The following is a 23,643-nucleotide window of genomic DNA, read 5'->3' on the forward strand; positions in this document are numbered from 1 at the left end:
TTCTTAACCGGTAAATTGTTTTTAATCTAATAATTTTTCATGTTTGTGTTATTCCATCAAAATCTGTTCTTTAAAATTTGCTGGCACTTATGCAACCTGGGAATAATAAACGGGACTGTATATAAACGTACCAGAATCAAAATTCTAAGGTATTTTTACTAACAAGGGGAAGCGGAAACACGGCCGTGGATCACCGATTTCAATTTAATTTTTTTCAGAATAAAAAATACTTTAAGTAATTTAAATATAGATCTCTACCTAGGTTGTAAAAATATTTCTAAGCATTCCAAGATACTTAAAAAACGGGGTTTTTGATGTGTCAAAAATGAATGTAAATTTTTATCTTACTGCAAAAATGTTTCAACTTCCTTTGAAAAAACACAAAAAAAAAACATGGAGTGAGCAAATTCGAGCGACGTCTTGAAATACAATAAATACTTTGTGAAAGAGCTACATAGAAAAGTATGTTGAAATACAAATTAATTTGAATTTTAAAAAAAATTAATATTCATTTTTTTATCTCATTTTTTATAACATTCCAAATACGAGGCCAACCAAAAATTTAAATTTTTTCGTGGCTCTCCCATGGAATATTATAAACAATAAAATAAAAAAATAAATTAAATAAGACAACCTATAGAAAAAAGTAACATTAACATACTATCAACTAAAGATAATATTTTTTATGAAAAGTTGATATTCCTTTTTCTTACTCCAAAAAAAACTCCTGAATAGAAATTTGAGAGAAAATTTAAAAAAATTCTGCCAAAATTTTGCTTTTCAAATACTTCCAAATTTTCTCAAAAATCACAACAGTATTAACTCAAAACAACTCCACCAATTTACTGAAAACTTTACAGAGGTTTAGAATCATATAAATTATACGTAAATAAATCAATAGTGGAGACAAAAATAAAAATTTTGAAAGTTTTTTTGTTGAAATTTAGCACGATTTATCTCTGTTATACTTGCTTGAAATCTGAACATTGTTGAAATAGTTTAAAATAGGAACTATTAAACTTTGCAATAACATAAAATGTCGATGAAATCCAAGGATTTTTATTTGTAATAGAGATATTATTACGATGTAACCCTCTATTTAAAGCGTGTTTCTTTAACGGAATCCAAATTGGGTTTTCCCAAAAGAATTTTTTTACTATGCTTGGAGTTCTTTTTGTTTTTGCACCTTCTTATATGCATAGCTAACCTCTTTTAATACAATCCGGCATATTAATTTCTTATTCTGGATGTAAACATACAAATATGCTGACATATCAGTACTTTGGAATACATTCACATGGGTCTAATACTTTTCGATTTAGTATCATTAAAATATTTTTCATTAAAATCTGTCATCCCACAGCCGTAGTCATCACATATAAATTTCTAAGCCAGAATTTTCTCTGGACTTAAAACAACGATCAAGAGATATTGCAAAAATCATACGAGACCAATTTGAAATGTATACGATGTTTTATATTGTATTTATGCCGTCATGGACTAAAAAACTTTTAAAAGGCTTTGGACCTTCGTTGAATAGCTTTCGTAACACTCATTTCATAGAAGATTTATAAAAGGCTAAGGTAAGGTTGAAATGAACCTAAGGTGCTTTCTTGAATGGATTTCGTCCAGAGAAAATCGTTCTATTTGCCATGATTCGTGTTGAATTCTTTTCTCTGATCTAAGCCCAGAGAACAAAGCAATTTCAACAAGTACAATCAACTAAATGCCGCCATCAAGAAAAGTGACCTGTTTTACTGAAAAGAAACTAGCTTTTTTTCGGTGACAACTCATAATGCAAGGTTGTCTTTTTGGGTCGAAATCGTCCAAAAATTACTTCTATGGAATGAACCGTTCTATGTACATCCATTTGTAGAACGTTCAGTAAGGAATAAAAGAAATCTGTCTAGGCAATAAAAATGGTAAAAATTAAAACTGAAAAAATTCTTTACAAACGACTGAATGCTAACAACATCTGACATATCTTTGATCTAACAGACCGGATATACATTTTTTTAACTTCTCCTTTCGTTTATAATCTTTAAGAGATGTGGCACTTTCCTTTTTGTAATATTCAAACCCTTTTCTTCTCATGCATGTTTTACCTCCATCTAAAGAGAAGAGCGGTCAGAGCACTTTTTTAAGCAGTACAGCTTGATGTTTAGCACTATACTTTTCGATGAGAAAGAAAAAACTAAGAATAACTTTTAAGCTTTCTTTCTAAAATAATAACATTTTAAAACGATCGAAATAATTTTTATCTGTATTGTTAGGTTAAAATCTAAAATGGTCATAATATTTAATATAGTATATTTATACAACTCTGAACATATTTTCTGGCCTTTGTTATGTTAATAAGATTTACGATATAATGCTTGTATCGCTATTCAATTCATTCTAATATAAACTGCGCAAAAATGAATAGAGATATTTGTAATTTATTCTTATTATATTAATTTTAATCAAATCGATATATATAACATGTACATTATTTCTTTTCTCCTTTTCTCGTCTTTTCTCCATTTTACGAACGCGATTAAACTAAAACAAGGTGTTCTTTAACAAAATGAGTAATTTACAATTAATTAAGGTTTTTAGTTGAGATGAAAAAAAGTTAATGGCACGAGAGGGATTCGAACCCACGACCTTCGGCTAGATACGCCGCTGCTCTACCACCTGAGCTATCGTGACCTCGATCCACTCGGACATCACCTCCCCATCTCAACCCCACCTTATGAGTTTTCCCTCCTTTTGCCATTTTTCGTGGGTTCGAATTCCTCTCGTGCCATTAACTTTTTTTCATCTCAACTAAAAACCTTAATTAATTGTAAAGTATTAATTGGTCAAGCAGACCACGAAAATAGTGAATAAAACGAGTAATCTTCATGTTTACCATTCTTAAGTAAATCCGTTTTTAAAAATGAGTATTAAAACTTGTTTTTTGTATTTTCTAATTTTTTATCCAACTAACAAGAATATATCGGTTAATTGAATTAAAATTAATAATATACGAATAAAGTACAAATATCCCTATTCATTTTTGCGCAGTTTATTTATCTAGCATTTTTTATCACAAAAATCAAATTTTTAATAAATATTTTTGTTGAAATTTAAGAAAGGCTGCTGGAGTGTTTCATCCTGTTTTGTTAGAAGAATAAACAATTCGGAAGGATTGCTCTGTCCCATTACCGTGGCACGTTAACCGAGATTCTTTCATAATTTATTTTGAGTAAGACCCCTTTTTCGGAAGTTCCGCCAATTCTCAGCAAGCCCCTCGTTTATCTTTATATTACACCCACGATCCCATTCCATTCCCATCACGTAACGCCTCTCTTGTCGAAGAACTCAACAAAAGTGGAGAGTTGCGTTGAGCCGCTGTTGTACAGAACGTGGAGAGTTGATTAACGCCAACGATTGAATCGTAATAATCTCCTCAAAATGAAATTAATTTTTAACAATATATACGATATCCATTTTCCTCTACCCACATGCGATGGCGCAGTGACTCCTGTCGCTCACAGTTACATGTTTCCTCACTCGATATTTCCGCATTATTGAATTGTTAAAGAAAACACTTTACAAGGCCATTGCAACCAGTTAGAAAAATCGCAATTAATTTTTAAAGCCTATTTTGTTCATTGTCATTTTGTGAAATATAAAACAAATACAATTATATGGTCAATTTTCAATCAAACATAAGCATTATGAAAGTATTGCCTAAAACCATTGCAGCACATCCAGCAAACAACTATATAATTGCGACATACGTTCGAAGAATATAGGTATATATAATTAATTATTAATAATAATATTATATAGCAATATAAAAATAATTATAATATATAAATATTAATAAAATTATATAAAATAGTCCTACTAATCACCACACATATAAAATAGTGCGAGAAAGAGAAAGTGAGTGAAAGAAAAACAGAAAGAGAGAGAGAGAGAGAGAGAGAGAGAGGGAGGGAGGGAGAAGCAGAGAAAGAGAGAGAGGGCGAGAGACAAGGAGAAAGAGTCAGACAGACAAGAACACAAAAAGAAAGATAGATTAATAGATAGATAGGGAGAGTGAAGAGAGAGGGATAATGTGTGTGTGTGTGTGTGTGTGTGTGTGTGCGTGCGTGCGTGCGTGCGTGCGTGCGTGCGTGCGTGNTGTGTGTGTGTGTGTGTGTGTGTGTGTGTGTGTGTGTGTGTGAATGAGAGAGAGAGAGAGAAAGAATGAGAGAGCGAAGGTGAAAGAAGGTTGTAACCGTATACGGCGAGAGGTTCAAATTCAGTGCGATTCAGTGCAACTTATACTAAACCTCCAAGACAGATAAATAGTGAAGGTTTACTATTTTAAGCTTTTAAAAAGCTGAATCATTGAAAGTTACAGACCGGCAAAAAAACTCATTGTGGGCACACATTTACGGGGTTTTTCTCTGAGAGGGACGTGATTTTCGGCATTCTCCATAAATAAATAATATGATAAAAGTACTACACGGCTACAATAACATATTATTACGATTATAATGTCACCATTATAAAATTTAACTAACACAACATGTATTGCATTATAAGTATTTAATAAATTACCGCATTACATTAAGTTTTTAATAAATCACACAACACAAATAAAACAAATTCTATAGAATTCATAAATTTGATAACACATTAACATGATCTTCATGGACGAATCGGTTTAACTAAGATGAAAACCTCGTTATTGTAAGACTGAACATAAATTTTCCGTTACGTTGTACAATTTAATATATAAATCTTAGTAAACCTACTCAAAATCAGAATAAAGTAAAACCTAATTGCTCGGGCACCAATTTATGATAATAATTTACATTCAAAATATTCAGAATCACTTACGTATCTCGTACAATTTCGAAAACCTGAAAAATAAAGCATATTAGTAATTATTAAAAATGTTTCATCTGAAAAATTTAATATCATATTCTAAATATAAATACTATACATAAGAAATTAGTAATTATGGCTTATGATACTCATTACGTTTATATCTTAACATTTTTGATGGTAATTCATCAATTATGATTAAAAAATCAATGACTTCTTGGAAATATTGACGGTAATAAACCGACGCGACAGTTAATCACAGTCGAACGAACAAAACCTTCACTCATAAACACTCATACGCATCGTAAATACTTTATTTGTAAATTCCAATTAATACAAACGAGGACATATTTGAACTGAAATCGGAGAAATTTTCACTACATTTGCCCCTTAAATCGATAAGTACAGTATTTTCAATGAGGACATTTTGTTAAAATATAAGACCATTCAGCAAATTGATTTATCTAAATCATTCTTTTATTTAAGAGACAGTGAATAAATTGGGTTTTTAATACCGTTTCAGCTGACATGAGGTACGACATTTTAATTTATTACAATTAATTAAGGTTTTTAGTTGAGATAAAAAAGTCAATGGCACGAGCGGGATTCGAACCCACGATTTTCGGCTAGATACGCCGCTGCTCTACCACGTGAGCTATCGGGACCTCGATCCACTCGGACTAACTTCCCATCACTATCCACCTTTTGAATTTTCCCTCCTTTTTGTCTGTTTGTCCATGTTCAAAAAGATTGTAATTCCTGTAATCTAAAGACTGATTGTAATAAACTAAGTACAATTTATAGCAATGTGTTAAAAAACTAAGCTTCTCACTCTACATGGTTATATAATTATATAAATGTACATATAAATTATATAATAATAATTTAATTGCAGAGAATTTTTGGTCTAAGGGGTTTGTTAGGTTGGTAGTCACTTGAAATATAAACTATACTTATTATAACCTGACATTTTCTGTTAAAAATGTTTATAGAGGTATTATTTAAAAAATCGTTGACTTGTAAATGGTTATTATATTACTATTTTTATTTATGACGTCGTACATGTAAGTTGAATGTTAATGTTATCTCTATGTTTGTAAATTAACTGAATTTGTATTTTAAAAAAATTTATATTTTACTATGTTGTTGTAGTGCCCTGAGGAAGGCCAGATATAGAGCCAAAAGCTTGGCAACTGTATAATACAGTGTATGATTCATTGAACGACCACATACCCAATAACATCACAAACCAGATTATAAATTATTATGTAATTGATTGTATAATATTTTTATGTTAAATCATTTTCCAGTATAGTACAATAAAACAAATAGTTCACGGAGAGGCTTTTTTAAACTTTGGCATGGAATAATATCAAATGTTTCATAAGAGCCGGTATTCTTTTTAATATGTTCAACAACCCCTGTTTTTTTGTGACAGCCAAAGTAGAAGAACACAGTTATTACATTTCTGTTTATTTAATAATTCAATGATTGTTAATATATGTGCATGTGTCTTTTATTAATAATAACTTCTACGGTTAAAAGCCTCGAATGTAGTTGGCTCCCGTGGGAAAGCCAAAGGCGGTGAACAAAGTCTATCAACTTGTCCTTCAACGTCTATTATATCAAGTTTTGCCTAATTGTCATTCGAATAGTTGAGCACCAGTTTCCCCAAAGGCAACTTATACATCACTGGAGGTGACGTGATGTCTTAATTCAAAGTCCCAGGCTTCGTTAAGTACCGGAATTTTCATATCTTCCTTCAAGAAAGTATTGCGTATTGTCTTCTATGTGATAATTTATTTTCCTTGAAAAGTGATAACTTTTTAGTATGACTACGAACTCGCTGGAAAACTTTTAACTGCTTTCATTTTTCTTTCGAATCTGATTAATATTTTCCTTCGACCTCGTATTTTAATTTTAAAAGCATTACGTTCATAAATAGTGCTCAAATCAATTATTTTTTTATAATTTACATTAATATACATAAAATGAAAGAAGTCTTACCAGGACTAGATGTTAACGGTGCACTATAATCGTATTAAAAAACTACCCCAAATCAATAATTATTATTTAAAAAAACGGAACTTTTACTTAAAGAGGAATTGAAGGCCATCAAATTAAAGAAACAAACGACATTAAATATTTACAAAAGCACTAATACAAAATGTACACCAAATACCAATGCAGAAAGTAAACATTTGGCGGAAGAGTGGTGAAAGCGAAAGAAATAGAGAGAAAACGTTGATTGACTGTTTCATGATGAACTCTTTCACCCCCATCCCACAGCACATTCAGGCAGGCCTCTTGTCGAAAATGAACGCCTCTGTGTGCTTTTCCAATTATTAGCAAAAACAACGCGGTAAAAGAGAGATGCGTTGAAATAATATTTTATTGGCGGGCAGACATACAAATAAGATGTAAGAGTATGTCATTATTATTTCATTTTGTTACCCAACGCTGTATTTAAATGGACAAAAAAACAAATTTTCTGCGGATGGTCGTTCCTCCACTTATTTTAACAGATGAAACTATATGTCTTGTTTTTTGTTGTATGTCTCTTTTTCAAATAAAAAATAACAAAAAGTATTTCCCAACATACTCGACTCGTGAAAATTGGAATCTCAATTCTATACTAATATACAGGCCAGAAAACCAATTGAAAAACGTGTACTTTTATGTTATTGATTCCGTTCAAAAAATACAAATTGGTCAAAATATAAAGTGCGCTCACTATAAAAATTTAAGATATTAGGTTTATAATATTATTGGTTTATATTAAAAGTTTTTTTTTTGTTTATACACCTCCAGAGTTTAATTATTAGATACAAATTCTCTCATAGTTAATTTGGCAGACACATTATCATTATAGTACAAACTTTGCACTTCTCTTCAAAAATAAACTAAAACAAAAATCAAAAATAATTTTTCTAAACAAAAAGATAATTTGTAAGTTTAACTACTTTATCAATGTGCACTCAAACGGTACTCAACTCCATTTTGTAAAAGAATGAAATTCTTAATATAAAATAAAAATTATTATATTTCATTAGTTTTAGTAGTGTTTTATATTTACAACTAGCCGTCTTGCCACCATCAAGTTGCAATAAGTACTATTTAATAAAGAGATTCAATATCATTAGAGTATCAAGGAATATACTCTAATAATCCCCAAAGATATAAGAGGAATTGGCTGTTTGCCTTGACAAAAGAACTTGTTTTTTATAAACCACAAATATTCTGTTAATGAGAGAGTTTAAAGTGCCATTATGGTCGCGTGCATTACACCCGTGTGATTACAAAAAAAAATCAATTTTGTTGTCCCAGCGCAACCAAAGAATATATCTCCGATTTACAGATTATGATTACAGGTTGATTATGTTTGTATTCGGGACTACACTAGGAGAACAAAATTATAAAATGTTGATATTAATGAAATTTGACGTAGAACCAAATCTTCTTTTTACAACTAAACATGTGTGACGTCTGGAGAGGAAAAGTAAGTTATTAGTGAGAATGGAGTGGGTTTGACCCCGCCCAGAGGAATTTGGAAGAGTACTCTGGAGGAGTGAAGTCACCAGACCTGTACGTTTGTGATAATTTATCTGTGTGCATTTTATAGTTGACAACTTGACGTACAAACAAGAGGCTAGCATTTTGGGATATCGAAGTATTTACTCAGTATTCATACAAAAGCAGAGAGTCAGTATCCAGATAGAGACGCTCAAACGAGTGCAGTTGAAACCAAATACAAATGAAAGATTGGAAAAAAGGAAACACTGGGGCACAGGTGATGACCGTGGTCCATAAACCACCTACTTCATATATATANTATATGAAGTATTTTTTTCTAAAAAATAGATTCAGATTATCTGAAACTCTCGTACTACTAGAGTAAAACACAGAAACTGGAGCAGTTTGATTGATTGATTTTTAAGAGTAAGTAATAAAAGGTTAGAATATAAAAATTATTGGAATAACTTTATACAATTGAAATATACGGGATATGCCCTTTTGCATACACAGAAAAATATTTCTTACGCCAAACATACATATGACTACGACAGGTCACCGACAAATGGAGAGATTACACTTTCGTCGTTTATAGGAACACAACTATAGTTTAATCGTTTGATGGTAGCTGACTACAATTTAAACAACTAAAAACTAAAAACAATTTGTGGGCCACCGGGATACTCATTTTCTCCATCTCTCATTCATACCGCACTTGTCATACATCATCGAAGAACTGGAATATCTCATTAAAAACAAGGGTGTGGTGATTAGTGACCGTTAGTCGATAATTATTCAGATAACGTGAGATGCGGTCTGGTGTGATGTAGGTTTCAGATAAACATTTTTACGCAAGAAAAATCAAACAGTGGCACTCTCAACACGACACGCAAGAATGGCACACTTACGCAGCAAACAAACACTTTGAGAACTGAAGATGATCTCAATAAAGATCGAAACGTTGGCACGAACCCTACACGAAACCTACATCACACCAGACCGCATCTCACGATATCTGAATAATTAAAAACAAGAAATACAAGTATGATAGTTTGGGGGTGATTAATTATCTCTATTACTCGTTCACTGCTTGTTATTAGTCGAATAACTTATTGTTATATTTTAAAATATGTCTTTGATTAGGTAGACCACAAGTCGACCTATTTATGATACAAATTTGATAGCTTTATCTACGTTTCAATTAGTTTTATTTTCACCTTCAAATTAATTTTATTAGATGCTAATTTACATTTCTCAATTTACACTATCCGACAGCAATAATAAAAATATGTACGTTATTTCGTCCGACCGTGATCAGATTCAACAATATGAATGTTTATTTTCACAAATAACCAAAATAAGTGAAAATGTCAAAGATGGTCAAAACTAAAATTTTAAAATTTCACATCATAAAAGTTTAAAATTAAGGATTTCCAATGAAGAAATTGAAATATAAAATAGGAATTGCTAAACATATAATTGTTTTTTGAGGCAATCGTCGCCCCAATGAAAGTTCATTAACAAGGCTTCGCTTCCTTCTGGATTAAGAAGGGTGTGAGGAAACAATTAATGAAAATCCAATTATTACATTACGTAATCAAACATTTTCCTCTCCTATTTATTTGAAATTGGGTTGAAAAATATTCTTAGAGGCCTTTTACCAAAGCGAAACACGCATTCAGGCACTCCATTTGATAAATCCGATGGAGATTGGGTTATCGCCGGCTAGCTACGTCGGGGTAACAGCGCTGACCTGGTTCCCAAAGTTTATTTCGACGGATACCAAAGTAGAGATTTTCTTCTTTTTTTAAGATAGATTCCATACATCACACCGTGTTTCCTTCAGTGACGGTAGGTGTTTCGCCAAAGAGCAATAAATCTAACGCCCTGGAAGCCCATCAACATTCCTGTATCAAACCGCACAGGATCTCTTTGGGATATCTTTCTTTTCCGTGTCAAATTATACTACTTTGTTTGAAAACAAGCTTGTCGAACTAATGGCAATGAATTACGTCTGTTTCTCAATAAAACCAGTCAAACCATATTCTAAAGGTTTCGACCGTAATCAACAACTTTCAGTTGAAATTTGTCACTATATTTGAATTTGCTTTCTGTTTACATTTAGAAAATAAATTTAACATGAGTTTTTTAAACTTTTATTAATAATTCAAAAATAATATAAACACGAATTAAATAATTAATTCCATTATATTTATTGATCTATTGACCAAATCACTTCTTTCAATTAATCTTTTTATGTAAGGTTTGGTCGAAATGAAAAAGTTAGTGTCACGAGTGGGATTCGAACCCATGGCCTTCGGCTCAATACGCCACTGCTCTAACCATTTGTGCTATCTTGACTAATAATGATTATAATACCTGAGGCTTATAACATCGAACTATGTCGCGATAGGTCGTAGGTTCGAATCCCGCTCGTGACACTACTTTTTCATTTCAATCAAAACCTTACATAAAAAGATTAATTAATTAATAATTGATATGTCATTCGTTTCAATATTCATTAATGAAATGTTTGATAGATTTTTTTATTGCCAAGATATTATTGTTTCCTATTATAGGTAAACTTTCACACAAAGTTTTAATTAAAAAAATAATTAATTTGTATAGTTAGACAGACAGAGACACGAATTTTAGGCGTTTGTTGTAGACGCACAATCACCCACTTAAAAATTCGTATAATACAAAGAAAAGTTTGTTCATTAATCTAGAAGAAGAAAAAAGGTTTGAGCCAACATAAATCCAAACCCAAATAAATCTAGACAAGTTCTTGCTTAATATTTTATTTGTTTTTAAGGTTTTTCTAAGAGGTTTCAGTGCCCTTGAATTAGTTTTAAGGTCTCAATTGTGGTTGTTTTTTTTATTATGATATCGTACACGTCTACTCCCCTGTATAACACAAAGTAAATTAGCAAATTAATCTAGACAGGTTCTTCCTTAATATATTATTTGTATTTAAGGTTTTTCTAAGAAGTGAACTAGTTTTAAAGTTTCAGTTGTTGGTGATTATTCTTTTGAGGACGCACGTAACTGATCACCCATGTAATATAATAAAATGAAAATTATTAAATTAATCTAGTCTAGTTTTTACTTAATATTTTATCTGTTTTTAAGGTAATTCCAAGAGGCATCACTGCTGTTGAACTATTTTTAAGGTCTCAGATATTATTGTTTTTGCTGTATACATCGTATATATTTACTCTCCAAGTTTTTTTTCTTACTTGTGACGATATTTTGTTGAATTTATCTACAGAAGTAACTAACTGAACTCAAGGTTATTTGTGTTATTAAACCGAACAGTCTCCATGACGTTGCTACAGAGATACGGCTGAACAATGGGGTCAAGCGTGGTCAAAGGAGAGCGGACATAACTGTCTGCAATTAATCATAAGAGAATGTCTTCAGAACTAGAATAACATCCGTCAATTATAGCTAACTTGTTGATACTGAATCCAATGTTTGGGACGTTGTATGATGGATTGTTGGTGGTAATTTGTGTCTGTGCAATTATTGAATGGCGATTGTGTTGTAAACGAATGGTGCATTAATAAAAACAATTGATTTCAATGCGACCCATTATGAACTTATGAACATTATGAACTTTCGCTACTACTAAGTATGTTATTAATAGATTTTTAAATAAAATGAGCTATTAATTCAAAAATATTTATTTGGTCATCAAATACTCATTCAAATATACATATTCAATGTAATAATTCTAAGCAAGCATGAGATATAAATTGACTTAATAATATAATAAGGCGATAATAATTCCGCAAAGTGTATAACATTTTTTCATTAATATCAATTTTATTCGATTAAGCAAGAACTTTTCGGAATTCGAATGCTGAAATCACGATTGTATTTTTTTTTTTTTTAAAGAACGTAATTTTTCACTCTTTATGACCAACATCTTGAGGATATTAATAATTCAGTAATTAATTCAACTGAAGTATCCCGGAAAAAAGCCTAAACTCAGTTACTAAAATTATTAATACCGAAAATATGTTCAATTTGTTGTTTCAAACTCTTTCCTAACGATCTGGAAGTTACATTTTATTGTTGTTACTTTTTTAAGTCACTAATTGTTTGTGACACAGATTTTTCTAGAATTCTAGCATCGCTGGAATATGGTGGAAGTCGAGCGAATGTGATGAAGATGCTAAACATTCCTAGCATAGCTAACTGAAAGGTCTTCCATCTCTGAAACTGGAGGATGCTTTAGAAGATACGCTTCAAGATCATCAGGTGACTTAACTCAAATATTGACTCAGACAGTCAATATTTGTATTGTCTTGAACATATTTTGTAATTCCCTAATTTCGTGGTCCTCTTGACCAAGTAATATATTACAATTAATTAAGTTTTTTTAGTTGAGATAAAAAAGTCAATGGCACGAGCGGGATTTGAACCCACGACCTTCGGCTTGATACGCCGCTACTCTACCACTTAAGCTATCGTGACCTCGATCCACTTTATCTCAACTAAAAAACCTTAATTAATTGTAATATATTAATTGGTCAAGCGGACCACGAAATTAGTGAATTTAATAATCTAAAATGAAGTATACTTCACTAAAGCTCTCCGCGGCCATTTCATTTGTCGTCGAGAATCCAATCCGATTACACGACATTTGAAAAATGGCAAAAGGAGGGAAAATTCAAAAGGTGGGGTTGAGATGGGAAGTTAGTGTCCGAGCGGATCGAGTGGTAGAGCAGCGGCGTATCTAGCCGAAGATCGTGGGTTCGAATCCCGCTCGTGCCAATGACTTTTTTATCTCAATTCAAAAACCTTAATTAATTGGAATATTCTGTAATCATCATTCTACAGACGATGAAGCCAGGCAACGACTTCTGACTGGTCATTCATGTTAATGCTAGCCGTCGTAAGGCGAAGACTTATTGAAGTTGGATTACTCGCGGGACGGAGACTGGTCCAGAACTTCAAACTTTAGCCACAAAACAACTACGTTACGTTTCGCGAGAAATCACATAAATTAGTCTGAACAAAATTGGAGTAAAATATTATTTAAGGATGAGTGCAAATTTGGTCTGAGTTCCTCTCGGACGGCCTAGAGAGGGTTAAGATTTAGTGTAATGGTTTGTGCAGGAATCTGTATGAAAGGTTGTTCTGACTTGAATTTCTTCGAGGGTACCCTAACTGCTGTAAGATTCATTGTGTGATGAGTGGTTTCTTTTGTGCCAAATTTTGGCACCGAGTTTATTTTTATGCAAGGCCCGTTTCTTGCTACGTGGAACGGGCTTCAAATCAATGTTTGTCAAATAAGCAACAATCTGCGCGAAACACATTAAGTTACGTAGTTAGGGAGATAATGATTGTACAAGAAAACGTTTCAAGTTTTATATTAGGCATCGTTCTCCTCATTGTGAATGTTTGGCTCAAGTGGTTGTCAATGATTCATTACAATCAAAATCAAATAAAAGTTATCGTTAACAAATGATCCAATTTGGCAAATTTACAAAGTACAAAATTTTACTATGCGTATCAGCTGTCAATTAAATAAACTAAATCACTTGGGAAAATATTCGTTGTATTATTATTTGTCTGTTTTCTTTTTTGTTGGTTTATTTATAAAAAAATTTATCTATTTGTTTTTGTTTTATTTCATTTTTTGACAGAATGAAGCTGGAGTGACAGTGACGCTAGATAAACGGATGAGTCTTTTCACTGATTCCTCTCGAGTCTATCCTCGTCTTATGTTATTTTTAAATCTACAGCAATTAAAAATTAATTATTTTACAAGCACAAAAAAGTTTCTAAATTGTCCTTTGCTTTTTTAATATATCAAAGGAAGATTAAACGCTTGTCTCAGAGGGACATTTTTTCTCTCTTTTTCTGTCGAAATAATACCTTCAGATTATAAAGGGTTACTTTCATTTCAAAACCACAGTTAGAGGATTAAAAAAGACGAATGTAATTAAATCAATCTAGCAAAACATGTTTTAAAATTGGGATGAGTATTTCTTAATAAGTTATCTTTCTTAATTCCATGGTAAAGAGGATTGTTTATATTTCATAAAGTCTTTTTCATGATATAAAATGGGTCTTGCTGGATAACAATTGAAATTTTAATAGATATCTATATTTATTTAGAAATCGTGAGATGCGGTCTGGTGTGATGTAGGTTTCAGAAAAACATTTTCTTTATCGTGCCAACGTTTCGATCTTTATTGAGATCATCTTCAGGGCCTGGGATTTACAAACATTGCTTACATATAAAAATTACATTTTAGATGTGGAAAAGTGAATTTATACAATGCAAAATATATTTTTTATATATTCAATCAAAGTATTTCTACTCACTCAAAGTGTTTGTCTTCTGTGTAATTGTGCCATTCTTGCGTGTCGTGTCGAGAGTGCCAGTGAGATTTTGCTATTTTGTGTTTATATGATATAGGTATGTTATCACATTACATTCCACACATCAAATATTTTTCATATAGTCTAATTTCCCAACAATTTAGCTATCCTTTTCCTATTTTATCCCTTTCTATATAATCCTGAAAGGATAATCTTACCGAACCATTACCCAAACATTTTTTCCCTTCGTCGGCTCTTTTCACCTCAAAGAAACCGACGCCTTACAGAAAAATGTCTTTTCTATACCGACATCCTTCCCCACCCCTTCAAAATCTAACGTATATAAACATAAAACAGCAAAATCTCACTGGCACTCTCGACACGACACGCAAGAATGGCACAATTACACAGAAGACAAACACTTTGAGTGAGTAGAAATACTTTGATTGAATATATAAAAAATATATTTTGCATTGTATAAATTCACTTTTCCACATCTAAAATGTAATTTTTATATGTAAGCAATGTTTGGAAATCCCTGAAGATGATCTCAATAAAGATCGAAACGTTGGCACGATAAAGAAAATGTTTTTCTGAAAACTACATCACACCAGACCGCATCTCACGATTTCTAAATAAATATCGATTAACGGTCACTAATCACCACACAGATATCAATATTGTAAATAATTATTCTAATTTGTTAACTTTGCAAATTATTATTTTTACAACTAGGGGCAAACCTGGATAAGTCAAAAGAGCACAAATCTTCAGGATTACTGTTGAAAGTTTAGACCATTGGTGCAAGTAGCGTGATTAAAATGTTTCGAGGTGGAGTTTCAATCTTCATGGAGGTCATTAGACTGGTGAAGAAAGAAGACTAATTGTTGGGTACACCAAGCTTTCGGCAACTTATAGTGCCACCATAACAGTCCAACCTGAGCCGACAGTGTTTGTCGCTCTCTCTCTCTCATTAATGTTAATCCTGTGTACATAGTCTTTCTAAATAGCTATAATTCTAGTCAAAATACTCTGTGATCATAACTATCACCTATAAGAAAGTTCTAGTCAGAACAAAATTGTTGAACCATATCATATAGATTTTTATTAGCGAGATGACTATTTTCACCATGTTAAATGTAGTATGCTGGCCATGTGCTTCTTAACCTTAAACCCAGACATTTTTACAATAGTTTTACCATGTTAATCGTTTTCTGCACTCTTGGGAAAGCCCTGATGATGGCACTATGAGTTGCCGAAAGCTTGGTGAACCCAACAATTAGTCTTTTTCTTTTTTTACCTGTCTAATAACCTCCATGAAGATTGAAACTCCACATAGATTATCTGCAGGTCGATCAGCAAACATATGTTCACTAATTTCGTAGTCCGCTTGACCAATTAATATATTACAATTAATTAAGGTTTTAATTGAGATAAAAAAAGTCAACGGCACGAGCGGGATTCGAACCCACGATCTTCGGTTTGAAAAATGGCAAAAAGGAGGGAAAATTCAAAAAGTGCGGTTGAGATGGGAAGTTGATGTCCGAGTGGATCGAGGTCAAGATAGCTCAAGTGGTAGAGCAGCGGCGTATCAAGCCGAAGATCGTGGGTTCGAATCCCGCTCGTGCCATTGACTTTTTATCTCAACTAAAAACCGTAATTAATTGTAAAATATCATATGTTTCGAGGTGTTTAAAAGGCACATTGCGATTTAAAGGCAGTGGTTTCGACAATCAATTATACACAGTCTGCCAGGGAATTTGGCTTATCCAGTTTTGCCCCGAGGGTGCCGCTTTATAGTTTCAAAGGCCCGATTAATGAGGATATATTTCTCGAAAACTCGACGAAGGTAATAAGTTTTTTGTTTTAATACATGATTTGTAGTATAAAATTATAATAGTGAAAACTAAAACTAGTTATAAAGGAGATAAAGTCGGAAGAATCGGCCAATTGTTATTACAACAGGTGGAATTAATGAAAACGATTCTGTTTTAAGCCTTGGGCACACAGGATTTGAAACGATGGTGTCCGGACATGGAGAAAAAGCTTAGCGGTGTCTCTCGCTAACAATGGAGCCGCATTCGGTTAAAAGCTCAATTAGCCAAGGCTGTCCCTTGTCATAAAACCACGCATTAAAGCTCGCTTTACATTTACCTAGACGATAAAGAGGAAAGGGGGCGTCTAAACAGTGCTGTTTTAATGGTAATTTCTCTACTCAGGAAAAGACACGGCGCGAATTGTTTTAAACATTTAAACATGGCGCAATTATTTGTGTTAATTTTAACTCAACCTTTCCTGTACTACGAAATCATAGATTGTTGGAAATTGATCGACTCGGGTCCGCCTATCCCGGCTGTTGCACTGTCAGCCGTTCTATTAGCCAAGGCTGTCGTTGTCATAAAGCGTAGATTTACATAGAGTCTAATTAAGCAGTGTTGCTTTTAATGACACTCTACTTACTAAGTATCGTGGATATGACAGGTTGATCAAAATACATCACTTCTCCTCCGCCCATCCTAGCTGCCGGTCTATTCCATGCAGTATCAAATACTTACGCAATAAGCGTAACTTTTCTTGCCAAATAATATTTTACAGTAATATTTTATATTTCATTTTGTTTATATATCTAATTTATAAAATAATACAACTTTCTGCTAAGTTGACCAGATGTCTTGATTTCATGTAATATCAGAATTGCAACGAGAGGTTTTGTTTTTTATTTATTACAAACTGTTCATTGAAAAATGGTGCACTATTTTTATACAAATCTGACAAATCAAAGGATCGAGGTGTTATCCGCGTAAGTTGTGTTTTGGGCGTTAGGATGTGTGAGTAATCCAGTGTATTGGTCCTAGGATTACGAGAACTCTAAAAAAAAGTTATAAAATATATAAAAAATAAACAGCAAGAGAACTTGGTGCAGTGGAAAGCGGTTGATAACTTTTACCAGTATTTATTTCAGCTGAACATGATTGATATGATCTAGAGCCTGATTTAAGTTTTGTATTATCTATAGTTATTAACCGGTGCTTTAAGATTATTATAAAATACCGGCCAAGATTAGATCTTGATTTATAAAAAGCGTAAATCATTTGCACTGAAACTCAAGGATGTTATCTACACGTGATGAATTGTTCATATTTTTGAAAATTATAAAGTCCTGGTCAGTGAAAAGCGCAATTTGCCTAGATTCTTATTAAGCAGTGTTGCTTTTAATGACACTCTACTTACTAAGTATCGTGAATATGACAGTAAGGCTGACTTGTGGACATAAAACTGTAAGTATGACAGTAATGAAGGTGGTTTGCACTTTCAACTTGTTTCATGTGACCAAACTATGTGAGTATAGTTTTAAACAAAAATTCACATTTTCAACAGGACGCTTTAACACTGGCACAGAAGTGGAAGATGACAAAGGAGATGTTGAGACCCTGCTTATATCCTTTCATCAAATGGACACTCATTTCTGATCAATCGTTTTAAAAGAGCAGTAAGTCGAATCCACGTGGATTAAAATGTAGAAACAAACCATTTTCTTGCCTTGGATTATATAATCTTCAAATTCAAATGAAAGTGTAAAGGAATTTAAATGTTATGGAAAGTGGATTTAATATCGAATAATAAATTTCATGGAACTATTTTATACTGTTCTGTAAGGGATTGTTCTCATGTTGAATCGGCAATGGGTTATTGGGTCCGTCTTTACTCGCGGGTTTGTTGGATTAAACACTAAATAACAAATGACGAAAATGATCCGAAGAAAACAAGATCGTAATGAACACATCTAACAAATTAAAATTAATGACCAACATGACCACTGACTAATGAACGCCATGACCACGTCCCCTACCGCAAACGCCTCTAGCGACAACTGGAGGGCCCAACTACTTACAAGCCATACTCATGAAAAGTGATCGACCGTTCCTCACCGAAGATGGCGCAATGTCGAAACGCGTTTAAGTAATTTAACAAATCCGGAATATTGAGTATTTATAAATTTTCAATTAGTATTAATACTAATTTGTACGTTGATCTTATAACATTCTGTTTACGACTCACTACTACAAACCTTTGATCAAGCTTTTCTTCAGGCCGTCTCTATAGCAACACCCGCTGGTTTTAGCACAAATGGTTTTGCCAATTGGCCGCTGTTCTTGCAGATATTATTACTTTGTACTGCTTTTGTTGGTGGTTCGCCGGATCAACTGGGGGTGGATAAAAGTTATTCGAATTCCAATAAATAATCCAGTGCCGGTTCAACATGCGTTCACTGACTCATAGAACAAACCCCAGCATCAACTTTAATATACTGCTATAAGAACTTCTGTTGTGTACGTTTTCGATGAAGTTTACCATTTTAAACAAAGCCAAAACAGCACGTTAAATTGTTGACTTAGAAAAAGCGTTATGTTTGAAGGGACGAGGAATGCTTTGTAACCAATGTAAGAAAAACCAACCTGCGATCGTTTTTATAAACTATTATTCTTTGAACCTGAACATTGAGTAAGAGAGATACAAGAAAATATTGGAGTTTCGAGAAATCAGGAAATGCGAGCTAAAAAGAATTAAATTCTAATTTTTAAATTTTTAAAGTTTTATGGCACATTTTGAGATTAACGAGCGTAATTCTTGCGACAATAATCTCGTAAAGGAAATTCCCATTGAGCTCCTCAAAAAAAAGCGAGATAATAGAAAAATAAAATTTCTTTTTTTCAACTAACCTATGGAGAGAGAGAGAGAGAGAGAGAGAGAGAGAGAGAGAGAGAGAGAGAAAGAAAGAGACAGACTGAGAAAGTCTTTGTCGTGTGAGACCTTGCGGGCCTCTTTGGTGTGTGTGTCTAAGAGAGAGAGAGAGAGAGAGAGAGAGAGAGAGAGAGAGAGAGAGAGAGAGAGAGAGAGAAAGAAAGAATGAGAAAGTCTTTGTCGTGTGAGACCTTGCGGGCGTCTTTTTTTTTTTAATTTAATTTTTTTTTCTTTTGTGTGTGTGAACCTCATATTATCTGTACAGTGCGATTTCCTACTATATCTAAAAGAGTAATAAAAGTGGTGGAGGTATTGCATATTCGCGATTTTAAAAAATGTGGAGCATGGAAGAACATCATCATTATGAGCGAGAGACTGGCCAAAACTGTGTGTGGGTTTTCTGGATAGAGTGCGTTTGACAGTAAATAAACCATATTTTTACAACCTAATATGTACGATATTGGCTAATTGAAGACACTCGGTGTATACAGTCAATATCATGGTCATAAGCAACCCGACACCTTGATCTAAGTTTCCTCCGGCACAGCTATTCTGCCGCATATCCGCTCAGTGCAATATTCCGTACTGCCTTTACGGCTGATCTACGGAGGTGAAATTTAATTTGGAAAATTTACGGAATGTATACGACTAAATTTCCATCATAATCTCGTACAGTGGCTCTTATCCTCCAAACATGGGCCCTTTGAAGCATTCTCTAGACTGGGATTTTGTTAAATATTTAAAAATAAGTCGCCTGCCTCGAATTTTCCTACATTTCATTTTTGACTTTTTCAACCAACATATTTGCACAACCTAATTCAACATTCGACCAATGAAAGAGTCTGTTCAGAACTATTTACAATTAAACGTTTACTAGGTAACCAGGTAAAAACACTTCAAATAATAAAGAGAATCTCCGCCGTTCTTACTACAATAATACATATATGGTGTTAGAGAGGAACCGCGGTGCCGAGTCGTATTTGCCACGCTATAGGTCATGGGTTCGAATCCCGGCATAACCCATGGAATTATAATTGTGAATAATATGGAGAAAGTATTGTAAAGTGGTTTGATCCCTTAACCACGACATCCAGCAAGCAACAATAAGAAATGATAACTTATCTACACAGCGGCTAAAAACAATTATTACGAAGTAACTAAACAAAACAGTATTATTTCAAATTTCCTTCGCTCATTTTTATGTCCATGGAAGTTCTTAAAAAAATTTGTTCACCGCCCAATAGCCTATTTTGAGCTAACATATTTTTTTATAACTTACAGGAGATAACGAATTAGCTAACTACAATAAATAACCGCTGTAAAAATCAGCCAACTAACATAAATAATTAGTTCAATACAAAACAGTACTTTTTAATGTATAAACATATAGAAGAGGGAGACAGAGTGAAAGAAAAGGAAAAAAGTAAATGAGAGAGAGAGAGAGAGAGAAATTTATTTCAACATCTAATTATAGTTTTGTTTTCAACTTTATTAATACAAAATAGAAGTAAATATACATTTTGAACCAAGTATTTCATACGTAAATTGTGATGCTATTCTTGTGGTGTAATACTGGTTTTGGGTGAAAGTGTTGTGAATCGTGAATTTGTATTCCACTGTTAGGATTGATTCAACACGTTCACACAAAACCATTATGACACCACAAGAATAGCACCACACTTTACGTGAGTATGAAATACGTGGTACAAAATTTATATTTACATCTGTATTACTTTTTTTCCAATCAACATATGTTTTGTAATTTACCCAGGCCGTGAAGATGGCCTGAATAAAAGTCTAAATGTCGACAAAAGAATGAAAACCGGGTTTTTCTCTCGACTTCAACAAATTATGAAACAACAGGTCACTAAGAAACACACATTTTAATTTATCCGGATATAAATTGTACTTATCCAAAATGAAATGTAATTACAATTTAAAATACACGTTACAGGAATTCCAAAAGATGATAAAAAGGACAATAGATAGAAATCGTTAAATACCAAAAATTTTAAAAGAATTAGAAGGGAAAAATTATTATTGTAGAACGTATATTATTTCCTCGTGGGATAACAGAAATATAAAAAACATATGCTTCATGAGAAATGGAATAAAAAATATGTAAATAAATGAAAACATGGGTACCAATGAAATGGAACTAATAAATATGTGTTCGGGTGTATTCACAGTTACATGCATCAGAGATATTACATTCAAAATATAAATCGAATCTACTAATTTCCGGTATCTTAAAATGAAAGTAAATAATTATTGTGGCCTTTAAAAGGCAAAAATATCATTTAAATCTACATCTTTGCAACATAAACATATTTATATTTTTAAAGTTAATATGGAATAATAAAAGTTTGTTTAAAATTTTAATTTAGTATGTCGGATATAAATTCTATTTCAATAGAGAAGTAAGTTTTGTCAAGCTCCACATTTCTCTTCTGGCGTAAGAGGACATGTTCCCTTACAATGAAAAGTCATCAAAAAAGGCCCTTTGTGCTGTAAAAGTGGGCTATATTTGGAAAATAAGTTAAGTGCTTTCCAAGTAGAGTCAAATAGAAAAATGACTTTCCGACACTCGAGGACAAATATAGAAATTAAGCACGACACCAATGTTGTCATTTCATTTATTGGTTTCTGATCTAATAAAACAGATGAAGATAGAACACATTTGTCAGAGCGAGAGAAAGGTTGTAAGGAATAAAAACACCCAGTCCACATGTGATGTCGGGAGGTTAATGTGAGAAACAGTCAGGCATCCAGCAAAGCAAAAGAATGTTGTTTTAAAATATAAATTATAAACAAAGAAATAGACGTGAGAAAAAGTATATGTGTGTGAGAGAGAGAGAGAGAGAGAGTCAGAGAGAGAGAGTCAGAGAGAGTGAGAGTGAGTGAGTGGGTAGAGAGGAGAGCGACAGAAGAGATGGACAGAGTAAGAAATGATTGGTAGGTTGGTAAGTGAGAGATTGAGAGGAAGAAAAAGAGAGAGAGAAAGAGAGAGAGAGAGAGTGAGAGAGAGAGAGAGAAAGGAGGAGAAAAATAGATTGCATGATTCAATGATGTAAATCTTTCTAAAAAAATTCTTTCGATGGATGGTGAAATTTTGACAAAATAAGAAATAAAAAGCTTACGGTTTTTTTCATTTCTAACCGTTTTATGTAGTAACTATTTGATAAAGTACCCAGAGAAAAGAATTGAACTGTCAACTATTGGCCGTGTCATGATGTACAAGATGAAAATAGAACGACAAACGGAAGAAACCGTGGAATCGGCAACAGACAGAGAATTGTAGAACCGGTAGATAGAGATAGACACATATATAGATAGAGACAAACAGTGCAAAGTATAAGAGATGGATAAAGAAAAGTGAAAATGACTAACAGGTTCAGGCAGAATTAAAAGTGTAATAGAGTAAAAAAGTAGGAGAGCGTTCATGATGAGAGCGTTACACAGAGAATTAGAACGATTGGAACAAAAACTTTACTTAAAATGTTTCATTACATGAAGTTATTAAGTAATAAAAATTCACTTTAAAGATAAACACAAGTTAAATTAAAAATGTAATCAAATGAAACTGTGGTATCATAAAAGAACCCTAAATTACCCCTTTTATGTCATTTTACTTACATTCCACCATAATTTATCTGATTAAAATATTACAGTCGAACAAAAATTTTAATTCGCTGATTAATTTACATATTAATTAGCAATTATATAATATAAAATTTAATCGCCTCAAAACTTATTACTATATTATGTTTATCGTTCCCAGTAGGTACATATTTTTTAAATGTTGATTAAGCGCTGCAAGACGAACTGCTATTTTTAAACAAATTAGACCATAAGCAGTCTAGATTTTATTTTCATGCTTGGCTATCAAAGCAAATAAATAAATCAACTTCATGCATTGAACATAAAATTGATTTGACTTATAAAAAGATAAGAAGTTGAACAAGATAAAAAAACATTATTTTATGACCTATCTTGTTGTGAGTATATCTTCATCTGACAATATAATTATGAAATTTTTTCGACAGTATACGATTAATTAATTCACTTTTTTCGGGCAGCTTATGTCAATTCGTTTCAATTGCCTAAAGGCGACAAAGATCTGAGGGAGATGAGCAGGCAGGGATTTTTCGGTCTCTTGCCATTGGGACTCAGAATCGTGAAAATCGAAACGGCGGGAAC

General features: G+C 32.7%; 1 protein-coding gene across 1 annotated transcript in view; it reads right to left on the reverse strand.

Annotated features, from left to right (window-relative positions):
- Positions 1 to 23,643, reverse strand: part of LOC112127488 (trace amine-associated receptor 5-like) — a 177,304-nt gene that overhangs the window by 95,187 nt on the left and 58,474 nt on the right. The window contains exon 2 of the mRNA XM_024228561.1: positions 4,861 to 4,883. The gene's annotated coding sequence lies outside the window, so the exon portion shown is untranslated. The remainder of the gene's footprint in view (positions 1 to 4,860; positions 4,884 to 23,643) is intronic.

The sequence above is a fragment of the Cimex lectularius genome, unplaced genomic scaffold (assembly GCF_000648675.2).
Source record: "Cimex lectularius strain Harlan isolate CLEC.00 unplaced genomic scaffold, Clec_2.1 scaffold153, whole genome shotgun sequence".
Lineage (NCBI taxonomy): Eukaryota > Metazoa > Arthropoda > Insecta > Hemiptera > Cimicidae > Cimex > Cimex lectularius.